Source organism: Rhincodon typus, chromosome 8 (genome assembly GCF_021869965.1).
Source record: "Rhincodon typus isolate 14 chromosome 8, sRhiTyp1.1, whole genome shotgun sequence".
NCBI lineage: Eukaryota > Metazoa > Chordata > Chondrichthyes > Orectolobiformes > Rhincodontidae > Rhincodon > Rhincodon typus.
The window spans coordinates 62,043,787-62,067,397 of record NC_063339.1 but is presented as its reverse complement, the minus strand read 5'-3'; the positions used below and the strand labels follow the sequence as shown (position 1 = coordinate 62,067,397).

Genomic DNA, 23,611 nt, shown 5'->3' with positions numbered 1-23,611 from the left:
GGGGATTCAATGATGGTAATGCCTTGAATCACAAGGGGTGATGCGTAGATTCTCTTTTGTTGGAGATGGTCATTGCCTGTCACTTTTGTGATGCAAATACGACTTGCCACTTATTATACTAAACCTGGATATTGTCCAGGTCTTACTGCATTTGGCCATAGACTGCTTCAGTATCCGAGGAATTGCAAATGGTGCTGAACATTGGGCAATCATCGTGAACATTCCCATTTCTGACCTTATGAGGAGCGAAGGTCATTGATGAAGCAGCTGAAGATAATTGGGCCTAGGCCACTTTCCTGAGGAACTCTCGCAAAGATATCTAGAAGCTGAGATGATTAGCTTCAACAATTCCAGCCTTCTTCTTTTACACAAGGTATGACTACAATCAGCAGAGAATTTTTCCCTGTTTCTTATTAACTCAAGTTTTTCTAGGGCTCCTTGATACCATACTTGGAGCCTTGATGTCAAGGGCAGTCAGTCTTACCCAATCACTGTAGTTCAGCTCTTTTGTCCATATTTAGACCAAGGCTGTAATGAGGTCAAAAGCTGAGTGGCAAAGGCAGAACTCAAACAGAGTCAGATGTCAGGCCGCTGCTCAGCAAGTGCCACTTGATAACACTATCAATGACCTCTTCCATCATCCTGCTGATGATTGCCTGCAAACTAATGAGGCAGCAATTGGACTGGTTGAATTTGGCCTCATTTTTGTGGATAGGACGTGCCTGGACTATGTTTCATATTATTAGGTAGATATCAATGTTGTAGTTAGTGCTTAGTTCAGTTCCTGACCTCATTACAACCAAGCTTTGATATTCAACTTTTAACTTAGAAGCTTAAAAAAATTATGTGATATTAAAATCAAAATCACAGTCCTTATGAAGACAAAGTTCTGTTTTCATATTGAGGACATCCTCCATGATTGGGTGCCACTATTATGGTGCTAGATGGCGCAGATCTTAAACACATCTAGTGACTCGAAACTGGGCATCCCTGAAGAACTGTGGGCCATCTGCTAAACAAGAATTGTATTCAACCACAATGTCTAATCTTATAACCTGGCATATTCTCTTCTCTATCATTTCCACTACACCAGAAGATCAACTCTGGTTCATGGGAGGGTGCAAGACGGCATTGTCAGGAGCAGTACCACGCATACCGAAAAATGAGGTACTAACCTGGTGAAGTTGCAACACAGGAGTACTTGCACATGAAACAATGGAACAAACGTGTAAAAGTCAGAGCTATGCAATACCACAACCAGCAAATCAGATTTGAAATCCTGCCACTTACAGTTGTCATTGTTGGTAGACAATTATACAACTAACAGAAGGATTAAACTACACTAATATTCCCATTCTAAATGATGGGTGGAGTGCCTGGCAAATCAGTACAAGAGACAAGGCTGAGGAACTTGTATCCACCTTCAGCCAGAAGTGCCAATTTGATGATTCCAAAGGTCCCCAGCATCAGAGGCATTAGTTTTCAGCCAATTCAATTAACTCTACATGACATCAAGAAATGGCTGAAGGATGTGTATTACAAAGGTTATACAACCCAGCAACACTCCAATCACAAACAGCACTGAACATTTGTGCTGCACCACTAACTACACCCCTAGACAAGCAGTTCCGTTATTTCTATTAAATGCTGTGATTGTACTCACCTCTACCACATCCTCTGGCAGCTCATTCCAGATATGCAACACTTTCTTTGTGAAAATGTTGTCCTTAGGTTCCTTTTAAATCTTTCTCCTCTCACCTTAAACCTATGCCCTCTAATTTTGGACTCCTCAATCCTGGGGTAAAGACCTTGGTTATTCACCTTATCTATGCCCCTCTTGATTTTATAAACCTCCTTAAGGTCACCCCTCAGCCTCCCCCACTCCAAGGAAAAAGTCCCACCCTATCCAGCCTCTTCTTACAACTCAAACCCTCCAGTCTTGGTAACATCCTTATAGTTCTTTTCTGCAACCTTTCTAGTTTAATACCATCCTTCCTACACAAAGCAACCAGAATTGTATGTAGCACTCCAAATGTGACCTTACCAATGTCTTGTACAGCCGTAACATGATATCCCAACTCCTGTACTTAATGCTCTGACCAATGAAAGTAAGCGTGCCAAATGCCTTCTTCGCCACTCTGTTTATCTGTGAGGTCATTTTCAAGGCACTATGTGCATGCATCCCTAAGTCTGTCTGTTTGACAACACTCCCCAGGGCCCAACCGTTAACAGTGTAAGTCCTGTCTGGGTTTGTATTACCAAAGTGCAACATCTCACATTTATCTAAATTAAACTTTACCTGCCATTTGTCGACCCACTGGCCCAATTGATGAAGATGTACTCTTAGATAACCTTCAGGTGGTCTGTCCTTTTTGACTTTTCTGCTGTGGTTTGGTACAACTTAATGGATAACTCCGCTATTTAGGAGGGCAGTCTGTGGGTTTGGAGTCAAATGTAGATCAGACCATGTAAGGATGGAAGATTTTCTTCTCTAAAAGGCATAAGTAAACCAGATGATTTTTTTACAATAATCTAATGATTTCATGGTCATGAGATTTCGTAATTCAATGATTTTAAATTCCACCTGCCTTGGTGAACCTATGTCCCCAGAGGATTAAGCTGGGTCCCTGGATTATTAGTCCAGTAATATTACAGCAAGGGAGCTGGCTAGTTCACTTGGCCAGATGGCTAGTGTTTGCAGATTTGACTTCCATTCCATCTGAGGTGGGGTCAGGCTGTACCTCCCTGTCCTGTCCCTGAAAGTAAAAAGCACTGGCAAATCACCACTGAAATGACCAAGGAATTAAATCAGGATAATGTGTCAACAGATAATAAACCAAGGGAACAGCCCTTAGACAAAGCACACGTGACATGAATATTATCACTACACCACTATCCCATCAAATATATCATGAAGGCTTTAAGTGACTCATTCCTAACATACAAAGGAATTATGATGTTGGACATCAGATGATATTAAGCACCTGTATGTTTGATCATAGTCTAATACTTCATTCTGCCAACACATTGCCAAAATTCACAACCGACCTCATTGTGTGATGTAAATGAATTTTCCAACAAAACACAAAAGGGTGTGATCTTAATGGCGTCATAAACCATTGAGAGTAAAAGATCTGTTCAGAACACACATTATTTTCTTCTTTTTATATGCAGTTTGTGTTGCTAAAGTCAGATTGGCTCTTTGTACACCACAGAACCCAGCTACAGCACTACCTTCCTTTCTGCAGCTTTCATAGTTTAAAATGTGTAACGTAGATAGAAAGATAAAAGCTTCTTTCATTAGCATTTTACAGACTTGCAAGATTGTTTTTTCTCATGAGCGGTTCACAACTGATCTGCAAATTGTTTTGCTGTGATTTTGCAGTCAGTTTTAGCAGTAGTAAAGGCAATTTACACCCAGCACTACCTCCCCAGCATTGCTGTCTTCCTGTATCTCCCTCTTACTGGTTATGTGCTGTCAAACTGCTTGTCCAACATTCAACACAGGAATGAGTAGCAATTTCTTCAGCAAAAATTGGGGAAGACTGAAATCGTATTTAGATCCTAACCACAAAAAAAAATTGAAGCATTCCGGAATTACTTAGGACAATGTGGAATCTTAAATCCCAAAGGCACCTTTTTTTTCAGGGCACATCAATAAAAAGGAGCTGGGAAATGCTGATTAGTCTCTATGATGACCTCCAGATGAATGCAAAATAAGTGTTTCATCTATTCTCGCACAATCTCAGCAAACAGCAAATATATATGCAAGTGGATCTTCCAGACATACCTTAGTATTCTGGTAGCACCCATTAAAGGGGTTATACAATTATAAGTTGCTGTTGCTCTTGGCCAAAATTCAGTAGCACTTATTAATGAAATCAAGATAAATTGAATGCAAGTGAAACCTAAAACTTAAATCTAGTTCATCACTAGAACTAACTAGGAACAATACTTTGAAGAACTTTAGTTGGTGAAAACAAAGGGTTAAGGAGAAACAAAATGACTGTCTGATAAATACATGATAGATTTGAGGAGGAAAGCTTTCCTGCTGTTTTTCTACACATCAGAGCTACCCTCAGAAGTCCTGGGTTCAAGCCACCTTTGGCGATTAGGACGTACACAGGTTCCAGTCACTACCTATTTGTGGGAATAATGCAATACCTGGTCTGACACACGCAGAGCCTAAATGTCACATCTTCAAATGAGGCTTCTGAATAGTGTACCTTGCTTTGATGTATCCATCTGTTTGAGAGGAGGGATCAATAATGTTTGACAGAAGAGACCTACATCACGCACACTCTGAACTTTAACAGCAAGTAGGTAATCGCATGTATTTTGGCTATTAGAATGCCAAGACTATCTTTGTTTAAAACACAAGAGTAAACCATACAGTGTAATGGACAAGCCTTTAGATCTTTAACAGTAAACCTGAATTCTCATTTTAGCTCAAAAGCACATTCTGCTTTCTACATAAGTAATTATCGTGGGTAAGCTGTTCTAGCCACAGACAGCAGCTATTTATTCCATCTATATTTTAGTGGTTTATTTGACAGAACGTGTGGTTAGTTCCAATTACAGAGTACAGGTACAAATTCATTAAGGCGTGCAAAATTGTTAAAATATGTAACAAAATTTAAACAAGTATCTTCTCAGCTAACAATGCCATTGCATGTAACAAACGTACATCAAACAACAAAAAAAAAATATATTCCTGTGCCCAGTTCATGCTGTTTCTGTTTGTTCAGCCAAGTGAAAACTAATTTTTACATCTTCCTTTCCCCATGTTTAGCTATCTCTGTGCAGTTCCCAACGCACCATATTTTGTGAACAACTAATGCTGCAGCTCTACTTAACACAATCCAGAGCTCTTTGGTAATAATTTTGAAGGATTGGCTGACAATGACTTATATTGCAATCCTACAACTGACTAAATTATACTTATTGTTGACAATAATGCTCCTGTCATATAACTTTTAGGGGAAATTATTATATTTCCCTTCAAAAGAAGCAAATCTCAAAATTTTCTTCAGGTATTTCTATTAGCATGGTAGAAGCATATAAGCAAACAGTATTGGGTGTCTGTGCATGCCTGACTGTGTCTGCATGTGCATGCATATAGAAAAACTGGGAATATTGTATCAGTAATAAACAAGTTACTGTACAATGTATATCATTCACTGATAATGGAATCCAAATTGGAATCAGGAGACCAATGATTAAAATAGTGGTCGAACAACTCCCAGTATATCAGATTCTCTCCTGTTGCCACCATTTTGACCATTTAAGTTTTAGGCAAAGCAGAGGCACCTGCCAAAATGAGACAGGGACAACACCTGCATATTAGTATTAGGGGCCGACGTTGAAATTAGGAGCATGATACAATTTTAATTATAAGCTACGGTAGTCTCAGTAATTGTCAGAGCGTTAACATTCAATAATGGTTCCAGGCTAGAAAAATGCGCAGAAAATGAAGTCATTTTTCAATTTTTGACATTACTTATAAACAACAAGGAACAAAAATGCTTCCTTAGATTCCATGGGGAATTTTATACTGCCTCACATTTCCAACTTATCTTTCTTAAGAACCTAACTGATTGACAGGAACAATTCCTTTGTGTTTTTGGTGCTGACCTTGTGTCACCCAAAGCTAGCATTGACACCAGGCTCCAACTCAGGCAGGACACTGATGGGCCCATGCAGATCAGCTAAATTCCAGGGCCTGAATCTGTCCCTTGGACATCACCTACCATGACTTCTGCCATGTGTTAACATCAGGCCAGTTCAAAATAATACCAAGCTCATAATTGCTCTACCCCCCACCCCTCTCCTGGAGATGTAACTGGAGTCAGGATGATTCACTGTTACATAAAAGCTGCATTTGGTCATCAGATTGCTGTCCAAGCGAATACAATCATATTTGTAATTGCTGCAGACATGGCCTTATTCATTCTATTGGCGAGCAAGCCCTCAAGCAACTTATATTGAATTATAGTTGGAAAAAGTGGCACCCTTCCTCTGCGTATCAAATGGGGTTATGATGTGTTTGTGGCATATGCCGGTTAGAACTTACACGGTTAATGGTAGGATGCTGGAGAGTGTCGCTGAACAAAGAGACCTAGCAGTTCCTTGAAAGTGGAGTTACCGGTAAACAGTGTGGTATCCCCAGCGCAGGGGAGACCAAAGCTAGAGGGCATAGGTTTAAGGTGAGAGGTTGAAAGATTTAAGAGAGACATGACAGGTAATTTTTTTCAAGCAGAGGGTGCTCTGTGTATAGAACAAGATGCCAGAGGAAGTGGTGGAGGCTGGTACAATTACAACATTTAAAAGGCATCTGGATGGGTATATGAATAGGAAGGATTTAGAGGGATAGGAAGTCAAATGCTGGCAAATGGGACTAGGTCAGATTGACATTCTGGTTGGCGCGGACGAGTTGGACTGAAGGGTCTGCTTCCATGCTGTATGAATCTGTGACTGATTGCTTGGAATTCATGAAATATGACGCAAACCTTTTCATTCAAACCTTTTCCTCTAAGTCTATACAGACATCTCCCTATGACCAACCAATACATACTTGCCAGTTGCCACTGCACTGCCAGCTCTGTGCAGTCATAGCCAGTTGAAGCCTTTTAAATCTCACAAAGGGCAACTATCCCATGCTGCGAGACTTTCTCCCTCTACAGGCAAATCCTTGTACTTCCCCTACCTGATCAAATCAAGTATGGCATACTTTCTTGATATATGTGGCATGTAATCTAAGCCTTTGTGTGCCAATAATCCAATGTGCAAAATCCACCCTCTGAGATTGCTTTGTGACACAGTTACACCATTCATTAGGTGTTTTGTACACATACATGTTTCTCTGATTGAAAATGAAAATTAGTAACATGAACATCAACAAATAATTTCTCCCAAAATATTTACCTTTATGAAGTCCTTTCCTATGTAAATATTTTGCTGAATAATGACATTTTGGCAAATTGGCAATCAAGTCCTAACATAATCTGAAAAACAAATGTTACAGATTAGTCAAGCCTTGCTGTATCAAAGTTTCCAAAATTAACTTTGATACTATTTCTAAATGTTTCGAACATTATTTTGTTGGTATTGCTGGAAGGAAAGAAAACAACTGTTTCAATTGCTGATTAAAGTTATTTCTTGTTCGGATAACACTTAGCAAGTGACGAAAATAGTCAAGAGTTTCAAAAGAGATCCAGAACCTAAAGAATTTAAATTCTACTACATGGTGCTTTAAGGGCATAGTTAAACACTCCTATGTGTTCTATGTTTACAAAGTTGTTGATTTTAAATAGATTGATTTAATTAAAGTACCTCATGAAGAACATTTATGCAAGTGTATTAATCAGTGCACTCAAAATCATATTCAGTAAAATGTCCATCTTATGAGTATGCAAAGTCAACTTGCCTCTGAAAACAGGGTGTGATTCTCAGTAGTTGAAGTGGCAACCAGGGCTCAATGTCCAGGATTGTACCAGGCATTTGGACAAGGTATCATCACTATCCGGAGAAGCATGCCCCCATGATCACAATACCTTCAAAAGAAGAAGCAGTGAGGAAAGAAAATGGAAATGAGTAAAGAAAGTTACAAATTTAAATCTGTAGATTTTAACATAGTTTGAAGTACGTTTGGATTTGATATGAAATGATATATACAAAAATGGTGACAATCAGGCATTGTTCAAACTGATGTTATATGACAAAGACAGAAATTATTTGTAATATACTTGTACTTTAAAGTGTTATATTACAGTTGCATGAGATTTCCCATTATAAAATATATGACTTATGTCTTGGTACCTGAAAATCATTCACTGTCCAGTCATTATTCCAATAGCTCTGATGTGTTCCTAAGTGGTGTTCAAAAACAATTTTATCTGCACATCGATTGTCAGTACACTGATGAGATAACTACCTTCACAATCTATGGTCTATAAATGTAAACTAGCATACACTTTCAGATTTGATTCTGAACAAAATGCATCCTAAGTGGCACATTGACAACAGTTCTTGTTACCATAGCAGCTTGTTTTTTTTTTTGCGTGTGACTACAATACTTGAGAATGTAAAGTGCTTTACACAATTGCAGTTCTTTCAAATTTTTAGCAGCAGTCTCAGCTGAATTACACCAAAGTTCAGCTTCTATGAACCTGGAAAGACTGGGGAGAGTTCTCGTGCCTTTTGCGGAACTGGAAGTCCCACCCCAATGTTCAGAACAGGAGCCAGCTAGAAGTTTCATCTGAATGTTGAGAGGGGGAACAAAATGGCAATTGGTAAATGTTACCATGGTAATAAAAAGCAGCCATTCAAGTAACACGCTGTGGCCTATACCATTACAGAGAATGTTATGCAGAACAACAAAAAATGAAAATGAAATTTCAAGAGAGAAATAAACTAAATTTGCATATCCATCCCTTGCGCCAAATTGTGAGCTTTGCTATTCAATAGAGTTATAGAAGTGGTTTTGAATAGACACAGTTTTATTAAAAAGGCGACTTGTGCCACTAATGGAACATTCCCATCTTTTCCTCATGGCAACTTTTTAAAAATCACTCACAGCAGTACAAGATAATAAACAGCATATTGGTCATCACATAGACAGTGTATTTTTGTTTTGCTTCCAAGCATAAAAATGATTACGTTATTATTTATTGTTTTTACTTTGCCGCCAACTTTTACAAACTGGAATAGCATTATATTTTATGTATTAGGACTTTATGGAAAATCAGCTCACAATTACTGCTCTAAATTCACTCCCTTGATTATTTCTGTTCAAAAGAAACCAAGTTTCAAATACAGTGCTCAACTGTCTTTATCAAACCATTGGCAGAATTTGAGGAAGGCTGGCCCTTGTAGGCTATGAGGAATAGCAGAGACATTTAGATCAACAAGTCCCAGAATTGATTCCTTGGTCTGCGCCAAAATAATTGATTGCAGTCAGGGAATGGTAGCGGGGGAGGAGGTGTCTGCACATATGTTACACTACCCAAAAAAAAAAAGACTTGCTCATACTCGTCATCAAATGGTCCAAAATAATTATAGAAACTTGCACCTCAGCAAGGGTCAGCATCTTAAGAAGGAGAGAATCTAACCTGAAGCAGCAATCACTATGCACAACTTTACCACACTTAGTAATAACAGCATCAGTGGTTATTCTCAGCTCTATCCCTCATTGTTGTCATTCCTTTATTGGATGCTGGGATGATCTTAATTTGTATGGGACTGGCCAGCTGGCTACAATATATGGTTCACATTGATTTTAATAGCATGGGTTCATTCCCATTCTGGCTAAGGTAGACTCGAGATCTGCTTCCCTGCCCTGCCCTACAGAGTGGAAGGCACGGCAAACCATTGCTGACAAAACCTGCCAATTTGTTGGCTCAGGACAAAGCTGCAGCCAGCAATAAACCAAAGAACTGCCTTCAGGCAAAGCATTTGTGAAATGAAATTAACTTGTTGTTGAGACTGGTGTCAAAATGGTAAGAGATCTACTTGCTACCAATAATACATTGATCAGCATATAAGTGACAATATATATTCATTTATGTCACATATGGGGCCAGCTGGGAGGACAGCTAGTTTCTCTCTTACTGATATCAGATCTACTGGATTTCAGAAATCAGCCAGAAAAGCTGTCGACAGAAACACTATTCCAAAGATAGATGATTACTCTTCACTGCAGAGATTAAAGAAAACATTCTCACAACCAGACACAATCACTAATCAGTTGGCGACTTTAACAAAAGTAGTTCTTTTTCAAAATTGCTTTCCCTGATTGGTACAGTGGTGAACATGGCCTTTGATTTCAAAATGATGGCTGTGGCGTCTCTGCATACTTCTGGTGCAAGTTGTGCCAGCCATCATTAGCACACTCACAGAGAGAATTTGGCAGAAAAATGCAGAGAAGGGAGACCATGATGTCAATCAGCAGTACTGCCATTATAGAGTTCAGTGCTCCAGCAAACACCCTGTTTTAATCACACAATACTGAACGTAAGTAGGACACCCTACCCCAGCTATTTAAAGGAACCATCTTTTTTTTTGTCAGGTTTGTTGCTGACTGATTTCTTCTGGCTGTTTTAACAATTGTACAATGTTTGATCTTTTTAGTGTCATTTAACGTTATTGAAAGTTTACTGGGAGTGATGTAACAGGTGCTGTAACAGAAGAACCTGATTTGCAGAAGCTAATTGTTCCAAGATATGGCTGTAGGAGCATGTATTCCTCTCGGAATACAGCATGACTGGGAAAATGTGCAAGGGCTGGACAGAGTGGCATAAACTTCTGGAAGAGGGTGGAGGAGAAGGAGGGGAAGAAAGGTTCTCACCAGGACACCTAAGGATTCTCTTACCTGAGCAACAGCAAGAAATCATGTGAGATATGTGTGCACTTCAAGAATTCTTTTCATATGTGGGTCACAATTGCACTTCAGAGAAGGGCAGCACCACACTGTCAGTATCTGTGACCAAGGCCATGGTCATGAATAGTTATGCAGTGTGTTCCTTCCAGCCTGGAAATACTTGGAGCGTCTCCAGATTTTCTGTCCACTAGTGGATCAGGGAGACCAACGTTGATCTCTATTCAAAGAAAGCCAAGTCCATTTCATTCTTTCTTGCCAGGGGGCAGTGAATAGGGTGATCGGACAGCTTCATGAAGACTTCCCAATTGATAATCCATACATCACTTTGTTAGGGCTGAACTTAAATCTGAATGCCAAAGGGCTTTCACCCCCAGATGGTGGCTGGCCATGCATAGCAAATCAGCTAACTCAGTACCTGTACCGTGGCAACAGTGTTGTCTGTGGCAGTCCACTGTCCCATCTATGTTCAAATCACCATGGGTAGACCAAAAGGTGGCAACTGAATAGAAAAGTTATCAGTTGACCATGTAAATAATGACTGTTCATGTGCATTCTGAGAAAGCTATGCTTTCACACATGAAGTGTGATAGAATGACGCCATTTCCTCTGTCTGGATTGCTCAGGAGGAGCAGTGCAGTGTGTGGCAGCATAGGTGTTAAAGTTTGTGATGGTCTGTTGTTTGCTGTACAACATCATCATCTGGGGAATATAACCCCGGCCAACAGCGATATAGCAAACAGCTTTTGAGCAAGAGGAGGCGGAAGCAGTAGAAAGAAACAGCACAGCTGGGGTATCCGTGAACAACTCTACTGACCTTATGCCAGTGACATGCCTCTAATTCCCTATTCGTCAACAGTCCCACACTTTACGTTCCCTATGTCACTGCTCATCATAGCATCAATGTAGTGACAATGCAAAAATAAAAGCCAGCTTCAAATCAAATTTATGAATTGAATCATTTTGCATGAAGGCATGCGCTGAGTGACAGGCAATAGCATAAATAGTGGGTGAGTGTTACGGTGAGAGTTGGGACGCCATGTTGTGGTTGTACAGGATGTTGGTGAGGCTTCTTCTGCAGTACTGTGTTGAGTTCTGATTGCCTTGTTATAGGAAGGATATTATTAAGTTAAAGAGGGTTCAGAAAAGATTTACCGGATCTTGCCGGGAGTGGAGGGTTTGAGTTATAAGGAGAGGCTGGATAGGCTGGGACTTTTCTCACTGGAGCATAGGAGGTTGAAGTTTTTAAAATTATGACGGGTAGAGATAAGATGAATGGCAGGTGTCTTTTCCCTAGGGTTGGGGATTTTGAGACTAGAGGACATATTTTTAAGATGAGAAGAGAAAGATTTAAAAAGGGGGCTACTTTTTTTACACAGAGAGTGGTTTGTATGTGAAATGAACTTCCAGAGGAAGTGGTGGACGTGGGTACAATTACAATGTTTAGAAAAAACATTTAGATGAGTGCATGGATAAGAAATATTTGGAAGGATATGGACCAAGCGCAGGCAGCTGGGACTAGTTTAGTTTGGGATTATGGTCAGCATGGACTGGTTGGACCGAAGGATCTGTTCCATGCTGTATGACTCTATCCACAGTTTCCGTTCTACAGAATCACTGTCACTTCCTCTAGCTAGTGACTTAGCAATTCAAATAATCTGTTGCATGAACGATTGGTGACTTGTTGTGAAGGCCCTTTGAGTTGAAACATCTGCGCCACAGCAGCAGCAAACTGAATTTGCACGACAGCAGTCTCAATTTGCATGGCAGCAAGCTGACTTTGCAAGAGAGACTTCTGAGCCCAGAATGGATATTGTTATTAAGTGGCTTCTGTTGTGCTGTACTGGAAGCTGATACACCAGCCACTGGATGTTGAATCATGCTTGAGACCAGATATACGCTCATAGCTACTATTTTCATTGCTGCAGAAGCTGGGCTCCATATTCAATGCTAAGCCCATTGCCAAATTGGTGCTAGGCTTCCCCAATACTACTTGACATTGTAGGACTCCTGATAAGCCTACTTATATATAAAGCGTGTCATTATACATGGCCATCAGCCTTTTTCTGAGTTCTGAAGAAATGCTGTATTGGACTCAAAATATTAACTTTGTTCCTGTTTCCATAGATGCTGCCAGACCTGCTGAGTTTCTCCAGAACTTCATGTTTTTTATTTCAGATCTCCAACATCCTTAGTACTTTGCTTTTATTACCCTTCTTCTGTATTCTGCCCCAATGTGTGCCTATGTTCTCTGCAGCAGAACCTGTTTGCCAACTCCTGACAATTTGCTGGCTTCTCTCTTTCTATCCGTCCTTCCCTGCTGGCCACCAAGATGCCTCATGTCTCACTACCTATAGATACCACCTTGAGATTATCCTCTAAAGTATGTGCAGTGTCAATATCTGAGGAGATGGTCAGTGTGACAGAGTGACAATGTTTCTTCAACTTCCGTCTTTCTGTTTCCCAACACTGCAACAGATGCAGATTAATCTTGTATTCCTAGCACCTATTTTAACTGGTTCCAAATTTACCCCCAGAAATCTTTAAAATTCAATAAAATTATTTCTCATGCACTTCAGCATTATATTTACAATGGGAGAACAATCAACCATGTTCAGTTGGTTAATAGTAAATTACATATAATGGTTTTACTAAGTAGAAATTTAAAATATTGGATTAAACAAATGACAAATTGTAATACAAAGACAGTATGATTAGCTCCAGTAATCTGTCCTCCTTTCAGTTCTCACTGCAATTATATTTCATTTCTTAAATGCAGGCTATGCAGAATAACATCCGAAAATTCACTGCAACTCATGGAGATAAACTATTTATGAGATTGTGCAAAATTGACACTTGGCCAATTTTTGGTAAAGTTCAGCCCAATATGACCACCACTGACAGATTTGGAGTATTCTTTAATTGTCTGACATTTGGAAATTTGGAGAAACCATCAATGACTGAGATGAAGTTGTCTCCATTCCTGGTGATTTTGGATCAGGGAACTGAAATAATCTCATGTAGAGCAGCAGCTTATCTGGAAGGCCTCGTCTTCAGCACAAGATGGATCAGATGAATCGAAGTCAGATCAGTGTTTTTAGCTCAATTAATTCAATCAGATAATTAATTTGCCTTGATTTAGGCAAAGTTGAAGATGTAAGACAAATGTCATACACATCTGCACTAACATTTCAATGTCACCATTAATCTCTGGCTAATGGATTATATCATGTGCTAATCGTCTCATTTGCTCTAAATTCAAATTGTTGCAACTACACCTAAGATGTATGTCCTGGCAAAGAGCTTCGAGAACAAATGCTTGTGATACTTTGAAGGTAATGTCAGTCTGGGTACCAAGCTCACCTCTGTGAGGCCAAAAGCTTGCAAAGCATTTGGCACAAAAACAAAGTCACTGGAAAAGCCCAGCAGGTCTGGCAGCATCTGTGAAGGAAAAAACAGAGTTAACATTTCGGGCCCGGTGACCTTTCCTCAGAACTAAGACCCGAAACGTTAACTCTGTTTTTTGCCTTCACTGATGCTGCCAGACCTGCTGAGCTTTTCCAGCAACTTCTTTTTGGTTCCTTATTCACAGCATCCGCAGTTCTTTCAGTTTTTATCCTTTAACAAGTAGCAAAACAGATTTGTAATTACAAACGTGCAAACAATATACCCCCTTTAAATTCAAACACGTATACCTTTATTCAGAAATAGAACAGATAAGAAAGACAGTTCTGCAGAAATATCAAGTACAGGAAACGTAGGCAAACAAAAAACAAATTTTATAGATCAAAGTCCAAGCGACAAGGGTGAAATGTGGTGACTTTTTCAGTTATTTTGGTTTTTAGGTAATATTACATTGTGCAATGATCCTGATTCCATAGCTGCTCAGTCAGACCTAGGTTTTTGTCTGCAGTTAGATGTACTTATTTTCAGAGTTTTTTAGTGCTGGTTTTCCTTCACTTAGTGTAAAAGAGAAAGAGAGAAAGAGAGACTTGTCTTGGCTTGCAGGCTTTCTGGATTTCTGAGTGTAACTGCCTTACAGTTCTTTGACAAACTACAACCTAAACAAATCCAAAAGCTATTGCTGGTTCGTTTTTATTTCAATCCAAAGACACCTTGTGTGAGCTAGTCTCTTAAAAATATCAAAATTAGTTTCTTCAAAAGTTACATGACCTGTGTGACCGATATGTGAATGCAACACAGTTCCACTTATGTTTTGAGTTACAAAAAACTCATGGTTCTCTGCAACACAGTCGTCAACTTCCCTTTATCCCAGTTTACATTGCAAAGAAAATATATGTAGGCCTTACAAACCAATTACGATTAGTTTGGCATCTTGCATGATTCTTTCTGTGAGGTATCAACTTCCAGGATTGTCTTCTTCCTTAAGTTGTAGTATTTTTGGGTACGGGTATTTGCTGACATTTGTTTGAGAGGCTGGGACATACGTTGATGGTCTTACTGCCCTACTTATGGTATATTTTCTTTAGGAGTTCTGTAAATAGTAATGCTTTATTGGAAAATCTCAGAACGTATGGTGTCAAGAAATTGAAGAATGAGAAGTATTTTTGCAAGTCTTCTTTATCTTATGGGGTTGACATTTGTTGTACATCTTCAACTCTGTTTAAGCCAGGACAGATTCTGCAAACTAAATATATGGAGCTAAAAAAAAACTTGACCTGACCTTCATTTACCTGGCATTGCTTACTATTTCAGATGAGTAACAGTCATTCATCAGTGAAGGTTTTGATCATGCTCTTCTTTGGTTTTGCCTGTTCCCACTACCAAAATATCATTGGCAATGTATGCTCATTGAGACACACATCCTGTAATTTTTTCCATGTCCTGCTGGAATAAATATTAATTGAATGATAGTTTTTTAAAAACATTCCTTAACGGTGTTGTGAAGGAGATAATTCCTGAGATACCCTGGCTAAGTGCACATTCATGTTTGCTAGTTTAGAGAAGAAATTAGCTCCTGTGAACTCAGATCCAATTGTTCTAGTGTTGGAATCTTATGTGGGCATCCATTTAGAGAGAGGTTTAGACAACTCAAATCTAGACATAGCCTGCCATCGTTCTTTTAAATATGCATGTAATTGAACTACACCAGTCTGTGTAAATGATGCTATTGTGTTCCATGTCATCCAGCTTGCATTTAAGCTTTTCTTGTATGTGGACATGACAATTTCTGTTGTTTAAAGGGATAATATTTTCTATGAGGGAAATGTGGCATCGCCTTCCTATGGCATTTAACTTGTCTGGGTACAATTGTTACAAAGCCTGACTGATTCAATGTCTATATTTTTAGATTCTTCTGAGTAGTGAGTACTTTGGTGATCTCACAGATTGTCAAAATGCTGACATCCATACATGCTGATAGTTTTGACTCTGCTGGTATGCTTGTGTCTACTAGATGAGATATTTCTGGTTTCCATGCTGAATTGCAATGTTAGTCTACCAAAGCAATGGAAGGTGCCACATCGTATGCACTTAATTTAGCACCTGTCAGTTGCACCAATAACCCTGTTAGAAATCCTTCAGAAATCTGAGTTCTGAAGTGTCATACCAGATTCAAAACTTTAATTCTATTTCTCTCCATAGGTGCTGCCAGACCTGCTCAGTTTCTCCAGCATTCTAATGTGCATAGTTGCTGCAGAATTATTTCTAGTAGATATTTGCATTAGCTCCCTTGTCAAACTTGGCTTTGAGTCTGTATTTGCCAGTTTTCTTTGGTGAATGATGTTGATTGTGGAAAAGTTTATTGCTGGTTGACTTTGTCCACATAACATGTTATCTCCACAAGTGTGGAAAGTCTGTTTGACCTCTAGCTGGAAGTTGCTCCACACTAGGTTTAGACTCAGAGGTAGTAGGAACTGCAGATGCTGGAGAATCTGAGATAACAAGGTGTAGAACTGGATGAACACAACAGGCCAAGCAGAATCAGAGGAGCAGGAAGGCTGACGTTTCAGGCCTAGAAAGAAGGGTCTACACCTTGTTATCTTAGGTTTTGACCCATCTGTTTTGCGGTGAATGTTGTATATTGCCTTATGTTTACACAGATCTCTGGTGCATTCCTTGCTGCCATTCTGCTGTGCCTATCTCCTGTTCGCTGGAGAACTTTTGTTGTCTCTGGCTATGTCTTTGGAGCCTGATTTCTAGCAAAAGTAGATCCAGTATCTTTTTGCACCCACCTTGCAACAATTTCAAGATGCAGAAGAATTTTGTAGTCAGTGCAAAGGACTGCACTTCTCACAGAGCTTACTTGCTTTTTGTGATCTGGCTGCAGTGTCAATACAGTACCTGCACCTAATGCTTGCAGATACTGTTGTCTGCCTATAATGACTTTGCATTTTCTGCCATCTGCTAGTGGTAAATTAATGCAGGCCTTTGTTTACTTTTCTCCACAAGGTCTTAGGGCAATGTTTCAATCAGCATTGATGCCATCACCAACTCCATTACTCACTCTGACAGTTTAGCCTTTGAAAAGTCACATTAATTTCCCTAGTTACAGCATCTGCATGCAATTGATCTGTGGGGTGAAGTTGAAAACATCAGAACATTTTTTTGAACAGCACAAATAGATGCTTATCAACAGTGAAACAAAATGATGCTGTAGGTAAAGCACATATAGCTTGCATTAACAAAATTGTTGAGCTTTAAAAGCAGAAACATGACAAACAGGGATTTTTATAATCATGCACTTACAGAGGTATTTTTCTTATTGCTTTAGCATTGATCTGCAGTTTTGAGAGAAATCTAATTGACCTTTTGAGTTGTTAATCGGTTGTTGAACACTGAATTACAGAGTAAAACCAAGTATTTAAAATTGCAGAAATGTTCTCCCCGTTATTTTCAGGTGCCTCAGATGTTAAAAACAAAAACAAAAAAGTCTGCTAATTTTAATAAAATTCAAGGTACTGCACTCTTCAGTCTGATTGTAAAAATAGAAATACCATGTCCTGGCACGAGTCATGCAGCATCACTTATGCAACAGTGACAATCAATTCACTCCCACGCTGTGATACTCAGGTTTCCACTGACTCTCACTCTCCATTAAGCTGTGCAACCAGTATCCCAGACAATTTGACAAAAACAAGTTTTATTTGTACTTTTATATAGATGAACCAATGCAGTAATCAGCTTCAAGGCTCTAAACACTTAAAGTTAATATAATGTTTAACAATGACAGAATTCTACACGTAATTTTTTTTTGCAGTACCCCCACAATTCATTCCTACTCTTTATCTTGTATGTGGCAATATAAGATAGTCAGCCATTTTTGCATTCATTGACTAGCTCCAGTTACCCTGAGGGAATTAATATTCACATTGGAGAGATTGCGGTAGATACTTTAAACAATGTGTTCAGAGGTGTTATTACACCTGGGAATTGAACCCTTCTGGGTCAGAGATAGGGACACTACCACTGTGCCACAAGAGCCCCTTGCAACATCTTGGTATCCTGATTAAGATTGTCAACTAATTATTGCAAATTGGGACCATGCCAATTAATTCATCACTATTCTCATCCTGATCGAATTAATTTATCTCAACATTTTAAATATATACTTTGTTGTTACAATGCTCAAAGGACACTAATTTTATGAGATAATATTTGTTACATATTTTGTTAAGAGTTTCATGCAGAGGGTGGTGCAAAATTGCAATGAGTTGCCAGAGGAAGTGGTGGAGTCTGGTACAATTATGACATATAAAAGATGTATAGATGCATACATGAATAAGAAGGGTTTAGAGGGAAACGGGCCAAATGCTGGCAAATGAGATGAGATCAGTTTAGGATATCTGGTAGGCATGGAAGAGTTGGACTGAAGAGTCTGTTTCCATGCTGTATAACTCTATGGCTCTGAGTGTACAATATGATGATTGAAATCCAAAGAAAATCTTGTTAATGGTACTTGCATGTGATAGGTATATGATGGAGCTGCTTCACAACTTTTCTTGCTCCCCAAGTAAAAATGGCTCTCAATGTTGTTCAATGGATCATAATTATATTACCTACTTGATAACTGCTGAAGTCAAGCATGCACTCCTAGATTGATATACCCCTCATTCCCAATCAAAGATAATGCCATAAATCAATGTCCTTAGGTGCTTGATCTTTCTGCCAACCATTTTTTCTCCGAGGAGAACATTCCCGGATTCTACAAGGGTTAGTAGGAACTGCTTTTGGAAACTGTTTTTGGAAACCAAAGTTTCTCATCCCTAGAACCTTTCTATAAGTCCTTTCTGCACCAATTCCAAAAACCACACATCTTTCCTGTAGTGGCCAAAATTGGACACAGTACTCTTGATTGTGGCTAAACTAGTAAAAGTTCATCATAACTTTCTTCCTACCTTTCACACTCTGTGCCTCTATTTAAAAACCACAGGTTCCTCTTAATCACTCTCTTAAGTAGCCCTGCACGCAAATACCCTCATGTTCCTCTTCTTCTGGAGCTCCTTTTGAATTTCCTGTACTTTATGTTACATTTACATAGCATGAATGATGAAAGGCACCACTTCACACTTCTCTGCATTAAACTACAGCTACCAAATATCCACACATTCCACCATCCTGTTGATGACATTTTGAAGTCTATCAATATGCTCATAAATGTTTACCACACAGAAGGAGGCCATTCAGCCCATAATATCTATGTCAATCAATAAAATTCTGACTATACTAATCCCATTTTTCAGCTTTTGGCCCATAGCCCTGGAAGCTATGGCAATGCAAATAATATCTAAATACTACTCTAAGTGCTATGAGAGTTTCTGACTCAGCCACCCTGTTAGGCAATGAGTTCTGGACTTCACTGTCTAAGTGAAAAAAGTTCTCACCACTCCTCTTAGCCTTCTGCCTCTTACCATAAATCTATGCCATCTCATTATTGATCCCTCTACTATTGGGGAAATTGCCTTCCTATCCCATCCTATCTATGTCACTCATAATCTTATACATTTCTTTCAGATCCCTTCTCAGCCTTCATTGCTCCAAGGAAAGCAACCCCAGCTTTATCCAATCATTCCTCATAGCACAGATCCTCCAGCTCAGGCAGCAAATGTCCTCTGCATCCTCTCTAGTGCAGTCACATTCATCTTATAATATGGTAACCAGAACTGCAGAGTACTTCACTTGTGGCCTAACCAGCATTTCATTCAGTTCCAGCATAACCTCCTCTTGTACTCTTCATTCTTGTATTTTATGCCTTGGCTAATAAAGACAAGTATCCCCTATCCCTTCTTAACCATCTTATCTACCTGTCCTGCTACCTTCTGGGATTTCTGGATTTGCACACCAGTCCCTCTGATCTTCAATACTTTCTCGGGTCTTACCTTCAAAATGTAATCCCTCGTCATGTTAGCCCTACCCAAGTTCATTACCTCACATTTTTCAACATTGAATTCTGTTTGCCACTCCTCTGCCCAGCTGACCAACCTAGTGATATGCTCCTAACAGTTTAAGACTATCCTCCACATTAATTACCATCTTACCAATTATCGTGTCATCTGCAAACTTCTTAAACATATCCAGCAGTCTGTCTAATTTTCTTACCGGCTGCATGGGCCTCTGAGGGCCAAGCGCAGCAGTGACTTCAGGAACACTCAGCAACACTTTTCATTACTTCCTTAAAAATTTCTTTACAGTTCACTATACAAGTTGTATGTCATCTGCAAATTTTTAAGTTGTGCCCTGTATGTCCAAGTCCAGTTTATTAATATAGATCAAGAAAAACAATGGCCCCTGGAGTGCTACACTGTAAAACTTTTTCCAGTCTGAAAATCATCCATATACTACTAATCTCTGTTTCATCTCAGTCAGCCAACAACAAACCATGCTATTAATATTCCCTTAATACCATGCTTTGGGCTTCAGCTTTAGAGATGCATCTGTTATATGGCACTTTATCAAATGCCCTGTAGGAGCCCATATGGGTATTTTCAATGTTAATCTGTTCAGAGATGTTACTATACACCTCTGGAGTAGGTGGGACTTGATCTCAGGTGTCTTGATTCAAAGTCAGGGAAATTACCATTGCACCACAAGAGCCCCTTAGAAACACATATATTCTAATCAACTCTCTCAGTAATTTCATTAAAAAAAATCAAAGCGGTCAAATATGATTTGTATGTAACAAACCCTGCTGGCTTTCTTACTGAAACCGTACTTAGCGAGGTGACTTTGTAATAGTCATGTTATTAAAGTTATAAAAGGCATGGATGAGGGTTGCAACAGCAGATGAGATGAGGCAAAGACAGAAATGGGTGAAGGGCAGTCTTAGTGATGGAATGGATCTGTGGTGAACAAATTGGTTCACCTCAGGTAGCTGCCTCAGAAAGGGATGGAATAAGAGGCTAGCTAATGCATTTTGTGGAGGAGACTGAAGACAATAATTCCACTCTTCCCAATATTTTGCCGCTTGAAGTTTCTGCTGATCCAATAATGGGTGTCAGACAAGCAGTCTGATAATTTATAGCCAATGAAGGGATCAAGAGGGCCTGGAGTGAGATTGAGCTTGGTGTGTTCAGGATACATGTGGAAACTGATGCTGTACCTTTGGATGATGTCATTAAGGATTTATTTGGATCTTTATGCCACAAACCAGACTGGGAAGTCCAATTTCATACTGAGTCACTCAGATTTATCTTTCCAAATCAGTTTTTCTACCAATAATCAAAACACACATGGGAAAGTGGCTATGGAAGTAGGACTCATATCTATTGTGAGAGGCAGGGGTAGATTTAATCACAAATCACATTATCTCAAATGTACAATAATGTTTTTAAAAATTCTCATCACCATTCTTTTTGCAGTTTACAATTTGTAGTTTTATACTTTGAAGCATACAAATGTCAGAGAGCAAGTAAATGCTGATAAGCTCTATAATGCTCTGAGGCTGACTCTGTGAATTATCTGATCAGCCTCATTTGGTGGGACTTATTTATTAGACCAGGATTTGTTTCTCCTGAAAGTAGTGACGGCAGTTAGGAAACTCGAATTACAATGCAGAAAAGGGCCAATTCTTTCAGACTGGAATCGTTAACACAAAGAAAACCAATGAATATAATTCCTGGATGAACCTAAAGAGTTGAAATTATGCATAGAGATAAATTTAGAAATGCTAAGGCTGTTGCTACTTTAAACTTTCTTACAACAGGATTGAACATATTTTAACGTTGATAAAGAACATCACTTAAACATTCCTTTGTATTTTTTGGCATATAAAACTTCCTGAAAAAATGTTGACAATGAACAACTCTTATTTTGCGCATTAGGCAATTAGCATAATTATTCCATTAATTCATGTATCTGGTGACCCAACAGGCCCATCAAAATGCTCTGTGACTATCTGTGTGTGTGTGTCTGTGTGTATCTGTGTGAGTGAGTGTGTGTGTGTGTGTTATTTCTGAAGTGGTTAACATTCATGTTCCACCCTTTCTAAGGATGTCAAGACAGAGTTCACTCTAGTTTTCAGAGGGAGCAGGTGCTTCTGTACCAGTTCCCTAAAGTCCAAGTAATTACACCCGACTAAATACAGCTTTACTTATTGCTAATATGTTTCTTGTTATCTAAGAACAGTACATTTCTGTAGATACCTTATGGAGTTATTCCTCTGTCACAAATCCTTAGATCCAAGACAAAGCAAAGACAAAGGAGAAGGATTAGTGGGAGTGAACAGCCTCAAAATGCCCCTATGTAGTACCGTATACTGGTAAAGGTGACAAATACCATATGTTCCAGAAGTGGTCATCTGGGAAAATATCATACTTTCCTACACGTAAATGTACAATCAACAATGGTAGCAGAAAGGCAAAGCTGAATGTTTTGTTATCTGCAATTGCTTCTGTTTCTTTAATTTATAGATTCTCTTTGATTTATAAGTTTGGGTTATGTCCTGTTGACATTTTCTATACTATATGAAAAGACAAAAATTATTAAATAGATCAGTTTCTTTCATCAAAAATCTACCAAAACATCTGATAGTTTTCCCCAGCACATAACACCTTCATTGAGCAATGAGCATGAGATCGATTAGCTGATTCAATAATCTCATTTTCAAATAATTTCTATGATGTGCCAACTCCATATCTGTATTGAAGGCTTCTGAAACGAAACATCTGATTTACTAATAGTCAGTGGTAAGGAGGAGGCAACAAGATCTGAACAGAAGCAGCCAATCAGGAAGACTAATAGATTAAACTTAATTCTCTTTGCTTTTGAATAATCATCGAGATAGGAATATCTGCAGTGACAATAAACTATATTCAATCAATTTTGGTCGATCTTCCAAGGATTTTTAACTAAAATGATGACAAAGCAAATATTTGAATGACATTTTTTAAAAAAAGTAGACCCCTTATCTTCAAATTATGTGCACTTACTTTTCAAACTGCATCCATTAAAATGCAGTATTAATATGCAAGTTATAAAATGAATTTGTTAAATTAGAACAAGTATAATGCTGGTACAATAGCTTGCGAGTCTGTGTTATTAATTATCAATTCAAGACTACATGTCTTTCCACAACCACAGTAGCTACTAGGAGGCAAATACATAAGGGAACTATGAGGGGTTCATTTGTTTGCTCATCCTTTTCCAGTTAAATGGGTTGGAAAAAGCACCACTTAATGATATGCCTGATCATGGAGGACAGCCAGCACTGGCTATTTCATGTGACAAGTCAAGCCATGGGACATTAGCACATGATGCTTATGTTTATGCTGTATAACAACAATTGCCTGAGTGAATAGTATAACATTAGAATTTCACATCTGAACATTTTCTTTGCTAATACATATTCTATGTAATCATGTGGAATTCATGGTTAACCCTTACTGTGCCAAATTAGTAAGTATTCCACAATAGTTAATGCACAGAAGCAAGCCATTTGGCCCACCCAGAAAAAACACAATAAACTTGTGAATGTTGCATACTGGTCCAACTCATATTGTATACTCCAAAAAGTCACTCTAATACAACCAGTATGTTATTTTCTGTTTTTTCCTCTGGACAAATTCCTTATGCTACACTCAAGTTTCCTCCCATTTTTCTTCATTTAATTCTATCACTTGTTATAAATAAACTGAACCATTTGTAAATTCAGCGTAAAAACTATCTTTAAACTAAATTTAGAGTAACCATCTTCTCAAATATTATTGAAGGTGCTGTAAACCTCACTTTATAAATTGTAACTTAACACGTATTCAGTTTTTACATAACTGTGACAGATTT

The 23,611-nt window shown here is 38.8% G+C and overlaps 1 protein-coding gene across 1 annotated transcript in view; it reads left to right on the top strand.

Moving 5' to 3' along the window:
* The window catches only part of LOC109917267 (RAS guanyl-releasing protein 1), a 94,739-nt gene that overhangs the window by 21,622 nt on the left and 49,506 nt on the right, over positions 1-23,611 (top strand). The window lies entirely within an intron of this gene.